At 37.3% G+C, this 23,242-nt stretch overlaps 1 protein-coding gene and 1 long non-coding RNA gene across 5 annotated transcripts in view; one reads left to right on the forward strand and one right to left on the reverse strand.

Moving 5' to 3' along the window:
* The window catches only part of PUDP (pseudouridine 5'-phosphatase), a 575,274-nt gene that overhangs the window by 495,595 nt on the left and 56,437 nt on the right, over positions 1-23,242 (forward strand). The gene's annotated exons all lie outside the window — the stretch shown is intronic.
* Positions 489-22,956, reverse strand: LOC143670486 (uncharacterized). 4 transcript variants are annotated; one of them, XR_013169374.1, is made up of 5 exons: positions 22,799-22,956; positions 22,098-22,199; positions 17,127-17,230; positions 14,661-14,776; positions 13,465-13,937 (listed from the first exon to the last, which is right to left on the reverse strand). It is a non-coding gene; the product is annotated as an uncharacterized LOC143670486 (long non-coding RNA). The 4 variants fall into 4 exon arrangements; XR_013169373.1 differs by lacking the exons at positions 17,127-17,230; positions 22,098-22,199 and adding an exon at positions 489-670 and having other exon boundaries at positions 13,742-13,937; XR_013169375.1 differs by lacking the exon at positions 22,098-22,199 and having other exon boundaries at positions 13,468-13,937.

Below are 23,242 nucleotides of genomic sequence, written 5' to 3' on the forward strand. Positions count from 1 at the left end.
CATTCTCTCTGTCTCCCTCTCTTTCTCTATATTTCCTTTGATTAAAAAAAATGTTTTAGTGAAATAGGAGGGAATATTTGAGGATATTGAGTGATTGCTGTTTAGAGAAGTATTTCCCCAAATGTTCCATGGATACTGATAATCTCTCATGTTATTAATAGGTGTTTTACACACATTCACATAAAACGCACACACACGTGTACAAGGTTGTGTGGACAAATGTTTGGATTTTGCTGGGCTAAAAACATTTATAATAGCTTTCTTTTCCAAGAGGTGCCAAGGGTTTTAATAGTCAGTGTGCCCGCCAAGAAAGGAAGACTTCCAAGGTGGGTGTTCCCCACACCTGTTGGATCTGTAGCTTTGGTTCTAAAAACACACAACAATGAAACTTTGTTTTAGATTATAGTTGGATCCAATTTCATTAGTCTATTATTTAAATTCCTCTAACCAATCCTAAATTCAACAAAAACTATACCACGCATCAAAAAATACTTAACTCTATATGAACCAAATAATTTGAAGACTATTTGAAAATATTACCAAAGCAGAGAGCTCTTGTTTATACCAAAGGAAAACAGTATGACTTTTCCAAGGACACACGTCTTATAGAGTTAGTAGCTCAAAAAATGTAATGAGTAAATCAGTCTTTATACTTTTCGTTCTTTTGCCTCTAGAAAAGAAAAAAAAAGTTCAGTAAATGATAGAAGATAGAAATATAGGAAATTTTTTTATTGCAAAACTATAGCTGTGACAATTACAGAAACAGCTGTTTCCTAAAATAGCATCCCCAAGTTTGACAACAGTCCTGTATTCATTCACATAATTATTTTCGAAAAGAAGAAAAATAAAGAATAAAAAAGAGCAACAATGATCACCACCTGTCATGATAGCTTAAGGATAACAACTCTTGATTTAACCCAGACAATGAAATTGTCAAATGAAGTTTGTTAGGAAAACCATTCCACAAATGAAAAAATAAAAGAGTATATATATACTAGATAAATTATACGAATAAAAGATAGATAAAATATATAATAAATAATCATGAAAACACATAGCATAATAGAGTTACTCTTATAGGATCACTTATGAATAAAAGAAAAATACCTAATACCAGAACAAAATAATGGACAAAAGACACAAAGAAGTTACAAAAGTAAACAAAAAAATGCTGATGGCTAGTAAGTGTAAGAAACAATCTTCTGCCTTATAAGAACACAATTTGAAACAGTTAAAAGGAAAATACTTTAACTTAATAAAGTTGCATCTCATACACTTGTAGCAGATTCGTAAAAGTTTTAGAATTTTCCTGGAAGGTAATTTGACAGTTAGTATTAAATGTTTACAAGCTTCCTTGGTTTCGACCAACTAACCTCACTTTTAGGCATATTTCCTGAAAGAACTGTCAGAAATGTAGTGAGAGATTTATGTGTAGGATAATCTCTATTGTACTGTCTATAAAATTAAAAATTAGAAGCTACCCAAATATTTACTAAAATGCAGTTGGCTAAGTAAAATTCATGATGATATGGAATGTAGCCACAAGAAATAAAAATCCTTCTGAAAATGATGTTACATTATGTAGCCAAATAAATAAAGACATAGAATAACTTGCATCATTTGAAGGGTGGCATCTGTATACCAGAGCTTATTAGAAGAGGCCAGAGAAACTATGTGAAGATTCTTGATCCATTGTCACACACATACACAATTCAAGAGAAAAATGCAATTATTAAACTAGAAAAGCAAGCCACAAAGATAAAAAATTAATGATTGAAGCAAAAAATAAGCTGAACTAAAAATGGTAATGGGGACAATAACAACAGGCTGGGTATTAAAGAAAACTAAATTGGTCGTTGAAATTTAAAAAATGATCTTACAGGGCAGTGCAATGTTGGCTCAGTGGGAGAATTCTCACCTACCATGCTGGAGACTGGGTTCAATTCTCAGAGCCTCCCTATGCAAGAAAAAAAAAAGGGGGAGATCTTACATAAAATCAAGTGGAGAAATAGAAATAGTAGAGAACAGTGGAAGAAAAGAATTTCTAATTTATATTGCTTGTATAATTTATATATGATGAGAAACTCAAAACCAGAAGCCACAGAAATAAGCACAGGAGAAAAAGTTCCTGAAACTTTAGAAAATTCTGACCCTCCAGACACAAGGACTTCCCTGGTACAGAATAAAATTACTGAAAACCCCCTTGCCCAGGCATGGGGAGTGGCAGCTTCAGTGGTGCATGGCCAAACTCTGAACAAAGGAGAAATGATTCCAAAATTTGGAGGAAGCAGTTTGTAACCTAGGATTCCACAGAACAGGTGGTTAGTCATGAGAAACGCCAAAAATTCATCCTACGATCATACAAGCACAGGTGACATCTGCATTCTCACTACAAAATGTATTTAAAGATGTAGTTCCAACTACCAAGATTTTTTTAAAGAATCTATGAAAGGAAATTTGAGTGATAAAGGACTGAGGCAAATTTGTTAATCTGAGTTAAATCTAAATGATTGCTGTTGCTGTACTTAAAAGTGAATGCAGGGCGGGCCGCGGTGGCTCAGCGGGCAAAGTGCTTGCCTGCTATGCCGGAGGACCTCGGTTCGATTCCCGGCCCCAGCCCATGTAACAAATACGGAGAAACAGAATACAATAAAACAAGAAAATGTTTAAAGATGTTTCCCTTTCTTCCTTCCTTCCTTCCTTCTCTCTGTCTTTCCTTTAAAAAAAAAAAAAAAAAAAAAAAAAAAAAAAAAAGTGAATGCAAAGGTAGAATGAATTTTAAAAGAATGTAAATAGTGTAAACATTATTTGCAGCTCAATTATGAAAATAATGTGCCTGGAAATGAGCCCCAGGTGACTGTGGGTGTGTATATGTGTGCATATGTGTGTACATTTAAAATATGAGGTGACATTTGAAATCAGTGAAGAAAAGAAAGGAAAAAGATAGATCACCCACCACTTTATACAAAACACCAAAATAAAGATTTTATTGAAGAAGTGTATTTGTAAAAGATTTAAAAGAAAATATAAGGGAAGGTTTATCTGAACTTGGGTTAATAAGAGCAACACATTAAAAAAAATTCTGATTCTAAAACTAAGTAAATAAAAAGCAAACAAATTTGGTAATTACAGTATATATCTGAGAAAAAATTAAGATGATTTTTCAATTATTCATATGTCAATAAATAAAGCATATTTAAAATGCCCACATAGAAAAAAAAGTAAAAATCTGAAGGTTATTCAGAAAGCAAATGCAGCACCTAAAAAAAGAGCAATGTGTTCAACCTTTTTAAGAGTCAAAGGCAGACAAACTAAAACAATTTCAAACCATTTTAGGCTATAGCATTGTTAGAAACTATATCCAATGTTGGTGACTATGACCCTATCCGAGCCTTATTTTTTCTTTCATAGTATCTAGAGCTTTTAGTTCATAACAATTTGTAATGGCATAGTTAATTATATATTGTGTTTGTCTCTTCACTAAAATATCAGCACTAGGATGACAGGAATCAGATTTGTTTATTTTATATAATAAGCACTCAATAAATATCAATCAAAAGATGAGTGGCCATTGAGGAACCCCCTCACACCCCACTCAAAAATAGCACAAACACACATCTTTGGAGGTCGTTGTGGAAGTCAATTCAAAAGTCATAACATATGCATCCTTTAATTCTTTGAATCCAATTCTTTATCCCAAAGAAAAAGTTTTATCATGTAAGATGTTTGTCATGGACAATTCATGTGACCTCACGTAACTGGCAAAGTCTGTGCAAGTGAAAATAAAAGATTCAAAGAGAAAAATGAGTTCACTACATGTAGGAAAACAGGAAAGAGTAAACAGTAGCTTTGAAGACGTGGTAGATGACAAAACCCGAGACACAATGGGGAAAGGGTTAGCAGCAGAAGCATAGGCCCAAACTAGCTCAGGGAAGGAAGAAGACAGAAATGGGAGTGCTTCCTAAAGAAATGGTGCCAACTCTATAGGGAGAAACAACTGGACCAAAGAGGTCCTAGGGAATAAAATGAGATAGTCACAGAACAACTGGCTCAGCTGTCCAACCCTTCTTAGTTACACGGGGCACCCAGCTACAGAGTTAGTCCTCAGGCTAAAGCCCTATGACTGGATCCTTAAATGAAGACAGTAGACTGCCTGCAGTCAAGGTGGGACAGGAAATGGATGGGTCCCCTGGATCAGAGAGAGAAAGAGAGAATTTCAGGTCACTTTGGGCCTGTGCATTGGCATGGAGTTAGGGAGGGCAGACAGTGAAAGGAATTTTTCCCAAGGGGAAAAATATTCTCATGTCACCTGTGTCTCCAAGGTAGGTCATTTCTAGCATTGGTCCTCAAGGTGTTTGCAGATAGAACACGTAACCCTCATTTGCAACCCCAAAGAGTAGCGGAGCCCAGCCTGCACACCCACGATCTGGCAAGACCGGCAGCAAGCCTCCTGCACAGACCCACTCACCTGCTGGGGGGATTTGGAGTCTCATCTCCCACACTGGCTCACTCCTACATTTTTTTTTTGCCAAGCTAAAATCAGAGATAAATAAAAGGAGGACATGATGAGGAGGAAGACAAGGAGGAAGAGAAAGAGGAGAGAAAGTAGGAAGAAAAAGAAGAGAGGGAAGAAGAGGAACAGGAGGAGGAAGAGAAAGAAAAGAAGGTGACCAAGAGATGAAAGAAAAGAAGAGGAAGGAGAAGATGCATAAAAAGAAAGGAGGAGGTGGAGAAGGAGGAGGAGAAGATGGAGAAGGAGGAGAAAGAAGATGAGAGAGAAAAAGAGGAAGAAGATGATGGAGAAGATGGAGAAGGAGGAGAAAGAAGATGAGAGAGAAAAAGAGGAAGAAGATGATGGAGAAGAAAGAGAAGGAGGAAAAGAAGAGGGAGAAGAAGGAGGAGAAAGAAGATGAGAGAGAAAAAGAGGAAGAAGATGATGGGGAAGAATAAAGAGGAGGAGGAGAAAGAGAAGTGACAGAAGGAGAAGGAGAAGAAAAGGAGGGAGACCTGAATTTGTTGTAGGAGACTTCCAGTGTTGGGGTCAGAGAGTGAGTAATCTTTATCTTCTGAGATCCTACAGTGGCAAGGAGCTCTCCCCTCTGTGCATTAAAAACTGAAGAGGCTGCTGCCCAGATAGTAGCAACTGCTTTAACATCCTGTTCCTCCCCCTTCAAAGGTGGCTGGATCTCATGATATTCACGCTTCACTGACTGGGACATAAAAGTTTTTCACTTTTTCTAAGCAATACTTTTGTTCTAGCCACCAATAATGATCGATCAAAACCCTCATTAATAGAGATGTTCTGATCAACAAGAAATACCAAGTATTGGAGAAACAAACAACGTGAGAATCGGTGAGCAAACAAAGAAGTTTAACTCTACTAGGTGGAAGTCTACCATGTAAATTAATGAGTGCAGAATATTTAAGTCCAAAGATGGTGGCTGAGATATGGAAAAGGTGCAAGGGGTACTCAATTTAGGAAAAAAACAGAGATTGTGGGATATTCCCTGAAGGAGTCATTGACCTTATTTTGAAAGATATGTGGAAAATGGTTAGATCAGGAAAGGTGTTGCAAATACGATGTGACTCAGAGTATTCCTTGCCGTACAACAGCTCCACGTGGTTCTATCCAGAGATACAATTCCACAGATCCCATCCCACACCCACAGAGTCAGAAACTGCAGGAATGCATCCCAGGAGTTTGTATTTTCAGTAGCCTTGCTCCAGATGACTCCATTGCATGCCCAAGTTTGAGAAGGTCTAGTCCAGGCAAATGGACCATTGAATGTGAAAACACACGGGTATGGGGAATAAACAAACGTGATATGTTTGGAGAACAACAAATGATTCCAAGTTAAGTCCCAGGTGTTATACTTGTAAAACAATTCCCTAGCTTACCTCTGTCATGCATTCTATGATTTTAAAAACAAAGCCAAAATAAATACAGCAATTCAGTCTTGTATAATGCAGGTTCAGCCCGATTTCTTCTGAATGGAGACACAAAATCTGAATGTAAGAATTCCCAGTGATTCTTTATCATATTCATAGAAAAAGCACCATCATTAGCTTCCTATACAATATGCAGTTCAATGCTGTTTAAGGCACTCTCCTAAATTTTACTCATACAGCTGAACTCAGATGTACTCTTGTATAACAAAACTTCACAGTGGGTGGTTTCAGCAGAAGTTTTATGTCATTATCTAGAGTTAGTCGCAAAGTTTTAGAAGTAGACCCGCAGGGAAGAAAGACAAGAGACTGTTATTTTTGTCTTAGAGACATAGAACGTAAAGTATAGTGTGAAGAATCAATCTTATAGGAATTTCTCTTACAATTCGGGGTTTATCAGTCTTCAGTCTTGGTCTTCCATGCTGTTAAACCATGATAGGCTGAGGGGACAAATGACAGCCTTTCCTGAACTGAAATACACTTCGCATGGACTTCTGACCTGCATGCCCACAACTGGGAAACAAAAACCCAACATATTGCTTCAACTAAATCTAAGTGACTTGTCCAATACTAAAGCCTTTCTTTTAATAAAAAGAAAGAAAAAAGGAAAGGAGATTCTATCTCAAGACTCAGTGCTTGAGGGGGTCTTTGGATACACCTTGGGTTAAATATATATTAAGGACACAGCTTTCTATTGGTACAGATTGAAAAGACCAAATGCTTAAAAGAACTCATGTTGTCTGCTGTTGCTGCAGAGATACTGAACTGTATCTCTTTCTAGACACACCTGTCTCTATTACAAGTAGCCAAAATAAAAAAAAAAGTGAAAACATCACCATGAACACATCAATTAAAGAATTGCTTTAGACTAAACTGAAATTAATTGCTTTACAATATCTGTTTCTAAAATTGAATTTCCACTGGTTTTTTAAAACAAAGTAAGTTTACTTGAGTGAAGGGCATTTACGAAAATGTAGAAAGGAAAAGAAACATACAGTAACAATACAGGATAGTCAAGTCATAATCAATAATCAGATTTTTAGAGCGAGTCTTTAGGTAATGGGGAATTCTTGATAATATATTCTGAGCAGCATGTTTCAAAATTCCAGCAAAGGTCAGAGAAGTTTAAAGGGTCAGCACAAATGAAATTAGACCTAACACATTTGTACTTTTTGTTCTTTTATTTAAAACGTATGTAGTCATTTCTGAGATAAATTGAAGCAAGTTTATTAGCTCTTCAGCTTAAAAAGAAAATAACATACAGTCTGCATTTAGGTTATATAAAATATGGTATATACTATCATTTAAATATAATGAATATAACTCAAGTACATGTTATATTTTTCTACATGAGCATGACTTACTTGAGATATCTGTCCATTAAGAGAATTCTCTTATTCATGAAGTTTGAATGCGGAGCAAATTAGTTTAAATTGCATCAAGTGACTGGATTTAGATGTGGATGATAAAATCTCAACTGTATTTTGGGTCTGAGCTGTGTAATTTCTATTGTGAAATGGCAAATGCAGTATTTGTGTAGATATTTTCTTTGTTGGTCCTATAAGGAAGCAGAGGGCTGATCCTTTCAAGTCCTTTTCAGTGCCAGCAGAAAATATTTGTTTCACATTGATCATTTTAGTTTTAAAAAGTATTTTTGGATCGTTGAATGATAAATGATATTAAATCATAAAATATAGATAGTCCTAAATTCTCTACTCACATTTTACAATTTTATCTGTAAGTAATTAAAAAAAAATCAATCCCAACATGAATCTTTTCTTCTGGTTTAGGTCCTGTCTTTTAGCTTTGGAAAGCAAATTGGAATCCAGGTTTTGTCATGAAACTTGGCAAAAAAGTTTTTATATTGATGAGGAACAGGGACAGCTCTAAATTTTGCAGGACACAGTGCAAAACGAACATGCAGGGCCCCTTTTTCAAAGATTATTAAGAATTTTTTTTTGCCATAACAGCAGAATATTCAACCAAATATGGAAACTTGTGAACACGGGGTCTTATGTGACTGCACATATCACACACCCTTCAATGACAACCTGTTGATGAAGTAAGGATGCTCTCCTGATTATTTGTGGCATATGCAGACCTCATCCATTGCAAAAGAATGAACAGTGTGACATTGAATTCCATTTGGTTTACAGACTGGTATAACACACCTATTTAAAAGAGATATACTTCTTCCCTCTATGCTATTGCCCTACCTATTTGTTGACTTTGAACTTTCCATTAACTTGGCAAACCTTGGAGTGCCTTCTGTACACAGGCCCTGGAGGAGATTCTGGGTGGTGGGGACAAGACCTCAAGAGCTTGTGATTTCTTGGGGAGATAGGTAGAGGTGAATTAGGACAGGTAACCATGGAAGCAAAGTGAAGGACATTTTGACCAATCATGAGTTCTAGAAGGAGGAAGACCAAAGCAACCATTGGGATTGCAATAGCCATTAAAACCCAATCAGGAGTCCTCTGAATTATCAAACATTATGAGAAAGAAGCAATGAGGAGCTGGAAAAGGATCAGGGACCCAAATCCAAATTGCTTTCTGGATAGCACCCAATGAAGTCTTAATGAAGTTTTGTTTTATTTGAAATACCACCAATACCCAAAGCTTACCTTTTCACATGGAGATGAAATCATCAAATGACTTTCAAAACTGTACATATATATATAAACATTCTGGCATCTATTTTTATATTTTGATGTAATCTTATTTTATTGTGGTAAAATAATATAACCTAAATTTCTCATTGTAGCCATTTTAAAATGTCCAATTCAGTGGCATTAAGTATACTATGACATTTTGCAACCGTCACCACTATTTAGTTCCAGAACTTTTTTATATCCCCAAATGGAAACATTGTACCCATTAAACAGTTATTCCTGATAGTCTCTAGTCACAATAACCGAAAGGTGGAAACAACCCAAATGTCCATCAACAGCTGAATGGATAGACAAATGTGTTCCAACTATACAGTGGAATATTCTTCAACCATAAAAGAACTGATGCTCTGATACACGCTACAACATGGATGGATCACAAAAATATTAGGCTAATCAAAAGAAGCCAGATACAAAGGACAAATATTGTCTGATTCTGTTTATGAGTTTCTTTAAATAATCTCTGTTAACACAGTAAACTACGAATTAAAAACCTCCTTCAATTCATTTTGTCTTCTTGCATTTCACATGTTTGCCAAATTTAGAGCATACAATCCATATATTAGATATATTATACTTCTCCCATAGCCTTGACCAATGTCGAGGGTTTAGCTCATTGTACATGAAGAACCTGCAGAGTGGATAAGTGCTCACCAGGTGCAGCTGCTCTTTGACTTGCATAATGCAGAGACCACCTCAAAAAAATAAAGAGGCTGAAATATTCCTGTCTCTATTGAAAACAACTATTAGAGGCATCTTTTAAATCTAAACCCCTTGAAGTTTAAGACTGATAAAAGCAATAGCGTTGCTAACAAGTAGAATGATATTTCTCTTCATTTGATTTGTTATTCAATCCAATTCCAATGAGCTTGAATATATTTCAGAGGGAGAAATTTCAATTCCACCTACCTAGGTTTCCACATCAAGTTGCTTCATTGAAGTCCATATTTTAGGAAAATATCCCAAGTCACATTTGAGAGGATGCTCTTGATTTCTAGACTTGATATTTCTTCTCTGTCCATTTGAAGAACGAGTAGGTAGGGTGCTGCAATGGTGGTTCAGTGACAGAAGTCTCGCCTGCCATGCCAGAGACCCAGATTTGATTCCCAGAACTTGCCATGCCAAAAAAAAAACCAACAAAAACAAAACAGTAGGTAGCACTGTTCAGGGCCACCTCCTGGAAAAGTGGTAATGGCCTAAAAACTGGGACTAGGCCAGTAGCTGGAAGGGGAGGGAAATTTCTAAAGACCTACCCATCTTGTGTCAGCGTCCACAGATGCTAGCTTCTCCCATATAATTGCTCAGTTTGATGTCAAATCAGAACCAAAACAAAGGAGAGAAGACCCTGGGAGGAATTTATAAGAAAATTTAGCTAGTCTTGAAAATACTTTTCATATAATAGAGTGAAAAAACTTTTAGGAATGCTGGAACTGTTTTCCCCCTTTTATTCATTCAACTATTTCCAAATAAAATTTATATGACAGAAGCCAGTGTACTTTTTTTTTTTACATGGATAGGCACCAGGAATTGAACCTGGGTCTCTGGTGTGGCAGGCAAGAACTCCGTCAGTAAGTTGCTGTGGCCCGCTCACCAGTGTACTTTTATAAAGTGAACTTTTAGGTGGTAAAAATATACCACCATTTCTCCTAAAAAAAAAAAAAAACAACCCTTAAAAGGCCAGACTAAGTTACTTAAAGCAAACAATTGCTTGGTAAATTTTAATAATGCATAACAATATGCCTTAGAGATGTTTCCCAACTTTGATTTCTGTGTTTTCACATGCATGCAAAGAGCATGTTAATTTTTAATTTAAGAAAATCCCATAGTATTTCAAGGGCTAAACTAGAACTTCACAATCAGACCTATTCAGTATTGAACAGAGAATAAACATTATTAGTGCACATTTTATGTGTACTTTTATCAGATTCAGCTGAAATTGGTTAGCTCCATTGTTATCTAGGATTTAGTTATCATGAAATGAAGAAGAGAAGAGAAATATTTGTCTGCCACTTCAAGAATATGATCCTTTGTTTCTTTTTCAGACTGTGGTCATTTAAGTTACTAAGGAGTTATCTGATGTTCATGAATTCAGACATCTAGACTTTTGAATTTTGCATGAAATGACATCGTATTGCCAATCAGGGTTTGACATTCCACCCTGTATTATCAAATCCTTTTTAACCTCATCCATTAAATTTTGGACTGAAGAACACCCAATGGAGACTGCCATAATGTAATTCATAAGATGTAACATCCATTTATAGGAAAAATTATGGGCTTTGCATAAAAATGTAGACAATAAGTGTTAAAAAAGCATTGCGATGTACTATAGCAGTAAAAAGAGTTGCCAGATGTGTGAATTTGGTCCAATCTGTCCTCTTCGCCAAACATCAATTTCATTATCATGACATGGTGATAACACCTGCGGGCAGTGGTGAGATGAAGTAAGGCAATGATCTAGGAACACGCTGGGTGAAATGTGACACATCCTACAAGCCTCCTTCATTGCACAGGTTATTTGAGCCTTCCTCTTGCTCTCACAGCATTTTCTTCCTATTTGCAATTTACGTTCATTCCATTGAATTAAATTGTTTTAATTCATCTCCTTCCTTCTTGTACTAGATACTTCAGGACCATGCTTTTCTTATTACACTGTTCCTACCATTTGATGATGTTCCTTGCCCTCACTAAATAATGAATGAACGTGAATGAAAGAATGATGGGATGATAAATTGTTAAGTGACTAAGTGAACAAAAGTCTGAACAAATACGCATACCTCATAAGAATCAGTGGTTGAAAGCATAGAGATTTGGAAAAAGAATGTGCATTTCTGCTTTCCTGTTTCTATTTTCTATTGATTTTATGAACTGCTTAGATGAGACTAAAATTATAATTGGAATTTTATTCTAATTTTTGTCTAATTATTTCATGTTGATTGCTAAGGAGGAATGATGTCTGGGCTTAAAATAGTAGTGTCGCATCAAAAACATTCTTCTGAACCACATTTTCCCACATTATTATTTACTAGTAATTTTGTGGCTCTCTCCTCAATGCTGTCCTTCTCACTCATGATAAATTCCACAGTAGTTGCAAGCATGTTGCCCCTGTTGTAACTCGAGGATGTAATATAGTGGGTGGAAATTGGAAGCACCAACAATTAATTTATTTTTATTTTTCTTCCCCGAGGAGTGGGACCAGTGAAAAAATGGGCTTGCTACTTGAGGAAGCCAAACATTTTTGATAAAGCCTCTGGGGATACTGAAGACATTCATGTGGTTCATGTTGTCACTTAATCCCCCAAGTCTCTGCTCCTATTTTTCCTTTCTTTTCCCTGTATTTTCTTTTGCTCGTCGGATTTCAGATGTCCCATCCTCCAGTTCACGAATCCTATCTTCTGCCTCTTGAAATCTGCCATCGTAGGTTTCCTTTTTTTTTTTTTTATCTCTTGTACTGTGACTTTCATTCCCATGCATTCTGTGATTTGTTTTTCAGACTTTTGATTTCTTCTCTTTGTTCATTCCTTGCCTTCTTTGTAGCCTCCCTCAATTCACTGGTTTGATTTTTGATGAGGTTTGCCATGTCTGTTTGAACATTCTGCATTAATTGTTTCAACTCCCGTATCTCATATGACTTGTTGGTTTGTTCCTTTGACTGGGCCACATCTTCAATTTTCCTAGTATGATTTGTTATCTTTTGCTGGCTCGAGGTATTTAATTTCCTTCGTATATTCTGGAGGTTGTTTTCACTTTTTTTTTTTTAACGTAGGATGTTCTCACTGGATGGCTTTATTGGCTGTCTGTGCTTTGACACTCAGTTCCACTTATTCTAGACCTCTAGCTGAGGTTTTGTTTACCAGATCAGAATTTTTCAGTTCTTGTTTTTCTTGCCCTGTCTGTATGGTGCCTTTTTTTTTTTTTTTTTTAACCCTTAGGAGGGTCTGCTTAGGTATTATAGACCCCAATCAGATTTTCCCAGACCAAACTGGCTTTCTCTCAGGAGGAGAGAGTCACCTGCATCAGTTTTCCCCAAGAGTAAGACCCAGCGGATTGAAAGGCTTTCCGATGAAGTCTCTGGACTCTGTGGTTTTCCTGTCCTGCCTGGTATGTGGTGCTTGTCTACCTGCTGATCCCACCAGCATAAGGCGATGTGGAGACAGAGGAGAGGTTGTAGGCTGGCTTTAATTGCTTCACTTTTCCAGACCCTGAGGTCTGAATTCCTTGAGGGAGGGATTCCACCTGAGTTGGCCCCACTGCTCTCCTGGGGAAGCCACAGGCTCCACATAAACTGTCAGACAAGCTTAATTTGGCCCATGCCTGGGGCAGCTGGAGCCTGAGAAGCAGTTCTGGGTGAGATCGCAGCTGGTCCAGCTAGTCCAGACTGGGGTATGCTGTGTGTGCGGTCACTGATGTGGCCACAGCAGTTGTTCTGTACTGTTCCTGGCTATTTACTAGCTGCTCTGGAGGATGAGCTAAATTCCACACCTCACTCAGCCACCATCTTGGCTCCTGTTGGAGAAATTCTGACCTAATTTAAGTGATGAAGATGACACCCTTATCCAAAAGAAAAGCACATCTCATCCACCCATACTTATTAAAGGCATAAGAAAATGTATCAATATAAAATACATTAAATGATCTAGCTGAGCCATTTGAAAGCTTATTATCTCATTTCCTAGATAATATCAACTTGTAGAAATAGATAATAAATAGATCAATAAGACCTAGCTTCCCGATGTGTTTTTGGGGAAGGGGAATGCTATAAGAATGATTGATACAAATAATCGCGTTGAGTTTGGATCCTGGGGCAGGAAAAGGCATTCATATTTCACAGAAAAAGAAAAAACTGTAGAGGTTAAAGTGATACAGGACAGTCATCATACTCAACCTCTAATTTCTTAAATTTCATAATCAATGTCCTCCCCTGTCCACCAGTAGCACCAAGCCTGCTGAGTAATGGCCATTGGTTCTGACCTGTTGCCCTAACTGTTTTCTACTTTGAATTCAACTCGTCGGTGAGACCACATGACTTTTATTGTTAAAATTGCCAACAGGTCTACAGATAGAGGGCCAAATTCACACAAATGGGTGAAAAAAGAAACGGAAGTGAGCAAAATGACATATCTTACTGATTGCCATAAAAGGAAAGCCAGCTCCATTCTAACTGTTAAACACTGGAATACATTAGGGAGATGGAAGAGGTCCCTTTCCAGGTCAGTCTTTGGGAATGTTTCTTGATGGCAAGCTCTTTCTCCAGCAAACCCAGGCAAGGAAGGACAGCTGTGACATACCGCAGAGCTTCCTTAATTGGTCTTTAAAATGCCCCTACAGGAGATAAAGTATAACAGAGCATAGTACCTCTCATGAATCTATTGTGACAATCTCCAACAGTGAATGTTTTATCTCAAAAAAAAGCAAAACATAAATATGGAAAAGTACCACCTGCCCATACATATATTTGATATTAGAAAATTCTATACATTTTTTAAATTTTCAAAATTTAAACAATTTAAAAGCAAAAATCATGTATTTAATATACACTCTGTGAAAGAATACAAATGTGGCAGTTCCATACCTCAATTACTGATCACTTAAAAGCAGTTACAAATTAATGATTTTCCAGTTTCATTTTATTCATTCTCTAGATTTTCTCAACATTTGGCTTGCATTATGTTCAAACAAGAAGATTATGGGACTAATTATTGTTCCCCGGAAGTTTCTTGAGCTTCGTGGTTTAAATTAAAAATTCAAGGGACTGCTCTACCTGAGACATTGACCCATTTGGGAGCTGTAGGAATATTCACATAAACTCTCTACTCTCATCACTCCAATGATTCGATTTCACTTTATTTAAATTAATCAAAAAATGTTGTCTTTTCTCCCCAGACGTTAATGCAGTTCCTAAAGTTCTCAAATAAATGTCTTCAACTTGGGGAAAGACGCCCTTCTCTATGGTATTTGGCATGATTCATTTTAGTTATTTAACAGTGCTCAGTGTAAAATAAAAATAACCTTAGAGCAGGCATGAACAAGAGCAAGCAAAAATACCTTTTGTTAGGGAGGATGGCAGGAGGTATGCTGACCTCTAGGCTCCACGGAGATAGGGTCTGGGTGTGACTTGTTTTCTTCCCGCACCCAGTACCACTTCAGGAAGGGTCCCGTATCTGGGGGAAGAAATGACACCCCTCCCATACATACATGTACTACGGAAATCATCCAGGCACTGCGATTCTGGAGCCCTCAACCCTAATGCAGGCTCTCCGTCCAGCCTTTTGACACTCATTGCTTAGGCATCAGTGCCTTGTAACATTACTGAATTTTGGAAGTATTCGTTTCAAAACTGACTCATTCCAAAAAATATAAGAATGGCTCAGTATCTCCTAATATCACTCGGCATGATAATAAATCCCAAAGGATAAAAACCATGTGTACCAAAATCAATGCGACAAAATTCAATGTCTGTTCTGGTTAAAAATGTGTAATTCAATACTTTGAAAAAATAATTATTTTTAGCCCCAAAATAATTATTTTTAGCCAAGATCCAGCCAAGATCTAGCACCTTCATTAATATGGAGAACTTAGAAAAATTCCTATTAAAGTCAGGTATAGCTAAGGAACCCACTATCATTGTTAGGACTTAACATCATTCTGAAATTAGTGAACCACTTAGTTAGACAAAAGAAAGAAGGAATAAAAACTGGGAAGGAAGAAGTACAACTTTTTTTTTTTGCAGATATGATTATATAACTGGAAAAATTGAGAGAATGATCTGAAAACCTCTTAGATAGTAATTCAATAATTATATGCATATAACACTCTATATATCTCTGTGTGTGTATATATATATGATATTATGGTATGCAAGTTCATATGGAAAAACAAAATATAAAAATTATCAAAAAATAATCCACAAAAGCAAGAAGAAAAGCACAGAACTAGCCCATCTAATATGGAAGCAGTTATTAAGCACTATTAATAATAAAAGTTTAGAACAGGTGCGTGAAAAGTCAGATCAAAAGAATGGAGCACCCTGAAATTGCTCTCAATACATATGGAAATTACATTTTTAATAAAAGTAACATTTCAAAACAGCATATAAAGCACAGACCACCTGATATCTGACTAACCAAAGGTTTGGAGAAAGAAGAAAAGCTTAATAAAATGTTAAGTTCATCTCAGTCCTTCCAACAAAATAACATACATCAAAGATTTAAGCATAGAAGAGAAACACATCACAGAGTAAAAGAGATGGGGTAATATTTTAAAATTAATCTTAGAGTATCAGTGAGTTAAGCAGAGTAAAAATCCAGATGCCATAAAGAAAAGACTTATACATTTGAATATATAAATTAAAATATAATTAATTCCTGGAAAAATAGCAGGGGAAGTCAGAAGAGTAAAATTATGTAAGATATCATCTAAAGTGCCTTAATCTGCTACTATTTAATGAGATTTTACAAATTAATAAGAAACCAAGAGCCCAAACAACTACGAAGAAATGAATAAAAGACATGAAAGAGAAACAAATGTTATTTGCTCATGAATATATGGCCAGTTAATCCAATCACATCACACTATTAAAAGGCAGATTACAGCAGAAAAAAATATTTTTTCAACCTGTATTTGTTATTTTGACAAAATTCAAAAGATTTGAAAATACGTATCGTTGGCCAAAGTGTAGAGAAAACAGGCTCACTTGTATATTCTTGGTGAGAATATAAATTGGTTCAGTCTCTTTGGAGAGACATTGCATTCAGCAAATCCAAATGTAGATATGTATGCTACCCATATACTCAATTAAGTGCACAAAGTTCTACAGATGGAAAGTTTCCTTTTAGCATCATTTCTAAAACAAAAGACTAGAAAAAAACCAGGTGTCCATATTGGAGATGAGTGACATAAATATGGTGCTTCCAGAAAAAGGATTACTTTGTCACTATGACAGATGTGAGATCATATTGGAAATTTTCCCTTTTCCCCTTTCACTCTGTCCTCCATGCATGTCTATTTATTTATTTATTTTTAACATGGACAGGCACCGGGAAACAATGTCTATTACTTTTACTTTAAATTAAAAGGGAGTTAAATGTGTTTTAAAAAGGAAGACAGAAAAATTAACTAAAAGGCACTCAAGTCATCTTCCTTCTTTTATTGTTCTTTTTTACAGTTTTTACCCAATACTAGTGTCTTTTGAGAGCCAAACAATAGCTGACAACCTCTGGGATTTTTCCCCAAATAAATATAGATAGTTACTGGGCTATAAACCAAAATTAATTTCACCATTGTGCTGAGTAAATTCATAACTTAATATTTCTTTGACAACTCAGGAGATGTATTAAGAAGTTGCAGTGTCTTGTAGGTGTGCTTATGATTGTCAATTATTGTTGTGTTTCAGATGCACTGACATCCAGGCTTAAAATAGCATCTTTTGAAAGAATAACAACTAAAGTTGAACATCCTAAAATGACTCTATAACTCTTTACAGTTTCACTGATTGTGTATTTTTTGCCTTACCTTCTATAACATATTATCATCCCAATGAGGATAAGGCCATGTCCAGTCTACACTTTGCGATTTTTGGGTGCATAAACACTCTTGGTAATAATGATGGGGAAGGTCTAAAAATAAAGTTTGGCATTAGTTTGCAGGAATTTTACAAGGTACAAAAAGAGAATGTCTGACTATTTTGAGCTCTGTGAAGAAAGGTGCTATAGAAATACAAAATAGTATTCACATGACAAAAGCACCAGCTCTTAATCAGTATCTCTGTCATGCTCACACAAGCTTGTCACTCGTAAATGGCAAAGGGCCTCTTCCTGCCTGCTCTCTCCTTCTGAATATTGAGCTTTATGATAGTGCATTAAATGTCTGTGTAGCTCTATAACAAGGCTCTGGTGGATGGGAAATTAGAGAAGTAAACGGCGCAGCATTTAACTGGTGTCCACAACAATTGCAGTATCTGGGTATGCATCCTGTTTGTCTAGGATTGATTCTGTGTGAACAGTCCTTAGAGTTAGGCAGCATCTGTTGACGATGCTAAGTCTGTGACAAGTTGAAAGATTGAAAATGCAATGGAATAGGGGATGGATTTGGCTAAGTGACAGTTACACATGTCTCCTATTTAGGTCACTTGTCACTAACATAAATCAGGCCACATATATTCCTGCATTTGGATGAGGGCCATCAACTCTTCCAGGGGTGGTTGGATGTGGAAGCCATGGAAACCGGTCATTGAGGAGAGAGCAGAACTGAACACCTGGGCATTGGCGGTAGGATATTAATGCCAGCGCTACCTTGGATAAAACAGTAGACACAAAACTGCCAAGCGAGTGCCAGGCTATGAAGTTTGACCTTTTTTTCCTTTTTGTTCTTTTTCACGTGTTTGTCTTGCAAAAATTTTTGAGAATAACATAGTGATGTTTTTAGGAACCTCCCATGGCCATTGTGTAGAAGGCAGTAGAAATAGGCTAATGTGGATATCATGGTGGTAAACTTATAAGAAGTGACAAAGGACTGGTCAGTCAGACACAGTGGGGATGGAGGAGAGAGTCTCATGAAAGGTGCTGAATTCTCCAAGGAAAGGCAAGAATCTTTAATCAAGAAACAAAGCCTAGACTGGACTCTTAGGGGATAGCCGGGTGATCCCATGGACAAAACGCCGGGGCTCCCTTTGATGCCCAGACTTCCTTGGCTTGTTCACTGATGGAAATTCTGTTTATTGATCCAAGCCCTTGTGATGCTCTTTCCATCCCTTTTCCACCACTCACCCCCAACCCAGCAGGTAGCTTCATAAAAACATAGCCATGCTTGTCTAACATTTTGTGAACGATCTTTCGATCCTAATCTTCTTGAACTTAAAAAGAAATAAAGGTCTATTAAAGAGATATTTGCAAAGTTTCCAAATATCAAGAGAAGCCAGCTCTGCTATTTCAAAATTGAAAAATAAATGTTTCTTTAGACACTTGATTTATCTTTCCCAACATATAATTGAAAATGCTACCTACCATTCCTGTTTCACCTTCCCAAGCTGACAATCACATTAAATTCAGGACAATCTTCCCTGATCGTTATCCCACCCTGCTTCCAAAACTGGTCTCACTTGTTGCTTCAGCCACTTGAACTTTCTCATGCCTCATAAACACTAGCCCTCTCTTGGGTCTCTGGACTATCATTTTCCATTCAGCTCCCCTCTTTATCTCCCACCGGGTAAAGACCTCACAAAACACATCTCCTTTCTGAAAATACTCATGCTCCTCTAGGAGAATTAGTCCTTTCTCTTGGCTCCCCAGAGGCTGGGATGGCCCCACTGTGAAGTCCCATTGCATTGTAGTGTGTGTGGGTTACACATTTGCTTTCTCTCCCAGACTTCAGCCACCCAATGGCCATTTTTTTGGTCTTAGCCCCAGCTCCTAGCATACAACTGAGACTCCCTAAAGGGTCATTAAACCAGAACAAAAGCAGAAGAAAATAAATGATGGGTGTGCTCAAACACATTTTAGACATGCTAGGAATTGCACTGAAGCCCATCTCTGTGTTAGCTTTAGAGCAGGTGGTTATATTAGTTAAGGATTTAATTAATTCTGTGGCAACTCTTCCTCCCCTGGTTTGGAAAACAGCAGGGTTTCTCAGCCTCAACACTATTGATATTTGGGGCCAGGTAATGCTTTGCCATGGGGGCAGTCCTGTGAATGGCAGGTGTGTTAGCTGCATCCCTGGCCTCTACCCTCTATGTACCCAGTAGCATTTCCTCTGTTTGGACAACAAAAACATCTCTAGACATTTCCAAGTGCCCCCTGGAGGGGCAAACCTTAATATCTTCTAGAGTCCTTTTATTTCCCCCCAAAGAACATCTAAAGGGGATGACTAGGAAAAGAAAACAAAGTCTGTTAGTGAAAAATGGAAGTAACTAGTTTATTTCTTAGACATTGTTAAAGCCAGATAAAGGTAATCTTTGCTTTCTAAGGAGGAGAGTAAAAGATCCTGGATTAAACAGAGGCAGAAATGATGGGGACATTTCCAACCAAAGAAGCCCAGTGATGGATGCAGGCTTGTGACAGGGGCACATAACTTATGAAGTGTTGGCCCGGGATGGTGCAGCTGCTCTTTGGCCTCACAGTGAGGAGCTCTCTATGTGGGTCTCCCCCAGGGAGGCATCTGTAAATGTTCTAGAGCTTGCCCCCCACTTTCTTCCTGGTTGCAACCTGATACGAGTCCTACAGCATTACTTTGAACATGCATGGAATTAGCAGCCTTAAAAATCAAATTTAGTCTCATGGGAATGAAAGGCGTTAATAATAGGTTATGACAAAACCTTTTTCGCGGAACCATCAGTCATTCACTTACACTGTTGACTAGATGGTTTCTGATTAATTACCAGCTCATAGCTGCCTGAGTAATCTCATTATTAGTAGTTATTGAGCAGCAGGAAGAAAGGAAGAAATTCTAGGCTTTTGTCTCCGCCTGCACTAAGAGACTAGTGTCTTAAATACTTAATGCATTTCAAAATGTTTTAGGGATAAAATCATTGGTCAGTATACATCCTTTTAATATTTTTGCATTTTTATAGAGAGCAAACTGACATTAACTGTTCCAATGGAAGAGGAATCACTGGAGTGTGAAATCCTTAAACAATTTTAATCCTTAAACTCTTCTTAGTTGGAAACTTTGCCCTTACATTTGCAAAAATGATAAATTCTGCCTTGGTCTTACAGAAGACTTTTTTTTTTCTGAGCCTTTATGGATGTGTTATTAACTGAAAGGATAAGGAGAGGACATAGTTTGACTTCACAGACCATCCAACTGTCCCTCAAAGCAGAAATCCTATACCCCAAGACTTCCCAAATCCTGTATACATGAATTTCTATAGGTTAGATACATATACATCCATTTAAATTCATATGCTACACATGAACATATATCTAAAAGTATAGTAATTAAAGTGAAAAGGGTTTTATGTAACTTCTTTTATGATAAATGTAATATGCTCATTCAAAAAATATTTAAAAATAAAATTTGTGATTAATGCATATTATCCACAAAATTCCAAAAATCCCAATTATTTCCCATTTATAGAGTGAGTGAAATTTGTTTCAAAAGTATAACACCCCCTCCTTGTACTTTGTAAGTGCATTTTGAATTAACGCAACTGAAGAAATGATAACTTGTTATGGTATTTTATCGTTATTTTGCAAAACATCCAGACCATTCACTTGAAAATGTCAGGCAAAAAAATAACCTAGGCATCTGAAATATTTCTATCTGTGAGCCTCCAGTGTACTTAGAAGCCCAAAATTTTATTACAATTCAGTATTCCTATGAACAATTGCTTTTACTCTTGGATTAGAAATAATTCTGTTTTCAACTGAGTCTCCAATGAAATTATTTTATTTTTCCTTTAGGGAAGTCATCTCTCTTGGTGATAAATAGTTTGCTGTTTTGTGTTATCTCAAATCACTTAGATATGTTATGGTGGAAATCCTAGTTTTTAAGTGATCCCTTCAGGCCATCAGAGAAAAAACACGATTCTGTAAAGAATGCTTGTGTGTGTTTTACTCTTAGGCTATCCTTACCCTAAGGTGCCTTAGGGGTCTTGTAGTTGCTCACCATTTAGATCCTAGAACAGTCCTTATAGATTTGCAAATGACACAGTGCAGGGCCAAAAGGTACCCCCAGGTATTGTCATGTGTGAGCAGATTGAGGGCCCTAAAACCCTCCTTTTTGTGTCCCTCAGATGAATTAAGTTGGATGCCTAAAAGGATTGTCCAACTAGACCCAGAGATGCTGGGTTTCCAACCCCAGAAATCATGATTAAATTGGTCTGGGATACTGTCTGGGCATGAGAATTTTTTAAAAACATGCATGGTGATTCTGATGTGCAGGCAAGATTGAGATCCAACACCGTGGAGAAGGGTCAGCAAACCACATCCCGTGGGCCACATCTGTCCTGCTACTGGTTTTTTGTAGAGCCCACTAGCTAAGAATTCAACTTTACATTGTTAAATGGTTGGGAGAAATTAATGGAGGAATAATAATAATTGTGGTGGTGAAATTACCTGATATCCAAATTTCATGCATTGAAACACCACCATGCCCATTTGTTTACATGAAGTCTATGGCAGCCTTCTTCCTACAGGGATGGAGCTGAGATAGTATTGAGACATCATTGCAACAGAGATAATAGGGCATTCTCCCAGCTTGAGAGTTCATAGTTTAATCAACACCCCAAATGTGGGAGCTTTACCTCAGCTACAGTGCTTCCTCACCTCTCACTCCCAGATTATTGTGTGGCTGCACCTTCTCCACCAGGAAGTGTGGAGGGTGTTAGTTGAAATCTCATCAGCATTGACAAACCCCAGTAATATAATAAGTATTATGAATACTTTGTAGAGTAGTTGTGAGCTGAATGAGATAATGGACATGATGCTCAGCCCAGAGTTAACAGAAAAATGGCTTTGGTAAAAAAAGGGGCAACAAGATTTTAGGTACCTTGGGATTCTTTGCCAGGAGGCTGACCACTGGGCTCTGAATGTCCTCTCAGACTTCCATGGGTTTCAGATAAATGAGGAGGACCAATTGGACTAGTCCAAACTAAAAAGAATAAACTATGCATTGAATTAGAAATACAATGAGTACAAAGGAGAAAAGTGTTCATTAATAGGTACTCTTAATATGGCTGGGTTTATTTTGCTTTAAGTAAAGCGATGAAAGATTGGCAATTCAATAAGTTGGAGAGAGACCTGATAAGAGCAAATACAACAGGGCAGGCAAGAGCCAAGGAAAGCCTGAGAAATGAGAAACAAGATACAAGAGACATTTCAGAGATGTAAATAACATAGTTTTACCATCGATTAGTTTGAGGGATTGGCGATTTGTCAGTGATTGTGTTGGGCAAGAAAGAGTCCTATATTTCGCTAGTTTGAAGCTAGATGAGAAGGGTGTGATCCTAATTAAGCTAGGACATGTGGATAGATTCTCCAGGACCACGAATAAGGAGGACAATAATGAGTTTAATTTTAGACACCTTGAATTGCGGGCGTGTGTTGAGGGAATGTTAGTTCTGACCTCAGCAGGCCTGCAGGGATATAGCCCAGGCTCCATCAGCATAGAGCTGGTGGTGGCAGTCACAGCTGCCGATAAGATCCCCTAGGGAACAGGGTTTATCAGCACAGGCTTTGGTTCAGGCCTACCTTTGGGAGATTCTGACATTTAAGGAGAGGTGGAGAAACACAAGTCTGTGATGGAGCCTACCCAGGGCACCAAGAAGATGGAAGCCACAGAACAGTTTCTTGGAAGCCAGGATGCAGGCCAGCCATAAATCCAGTGAGAGCCTGAGATGAGGTAACTGGACTTGACAATGCTTTGTGAGGTCATCAGTAATTGTTGTGCGAGTATATTGAAGAGGGTGATTTAAGGTCACACAGCAAGAGGTTATGGTTATCAGTCAATAGCGCAAAGAAGAGGTTCTTTGAAGAGGCTTGGCTGACCCCATTAATCCATGTTATGTCTTTATTCCGAATTGAGCATAAAGTTTACCTAGCTTGATATTCACTTTCAAATGTCTCAGAATAACAAACGTTAAAATCTGTGACCTTCGCCCCAACAATTCGATCTTCAGAATTTGACATATTCTG

This window comes from Tamandua tetradactyla, chromosome X, assembly GCF_023851605.1.
Source record: "Tamandua tetradactyla isolate mTamTet1 chromosome X, mTamTet1.pri, whole genome shotgun sequence".
Lineage (NCBI taxonomy): Eukaryota > Metazoa > Chordata > Mammalia > Pilosa > Myrmecophagidae > Tamandua > Tamandua tetradactyla.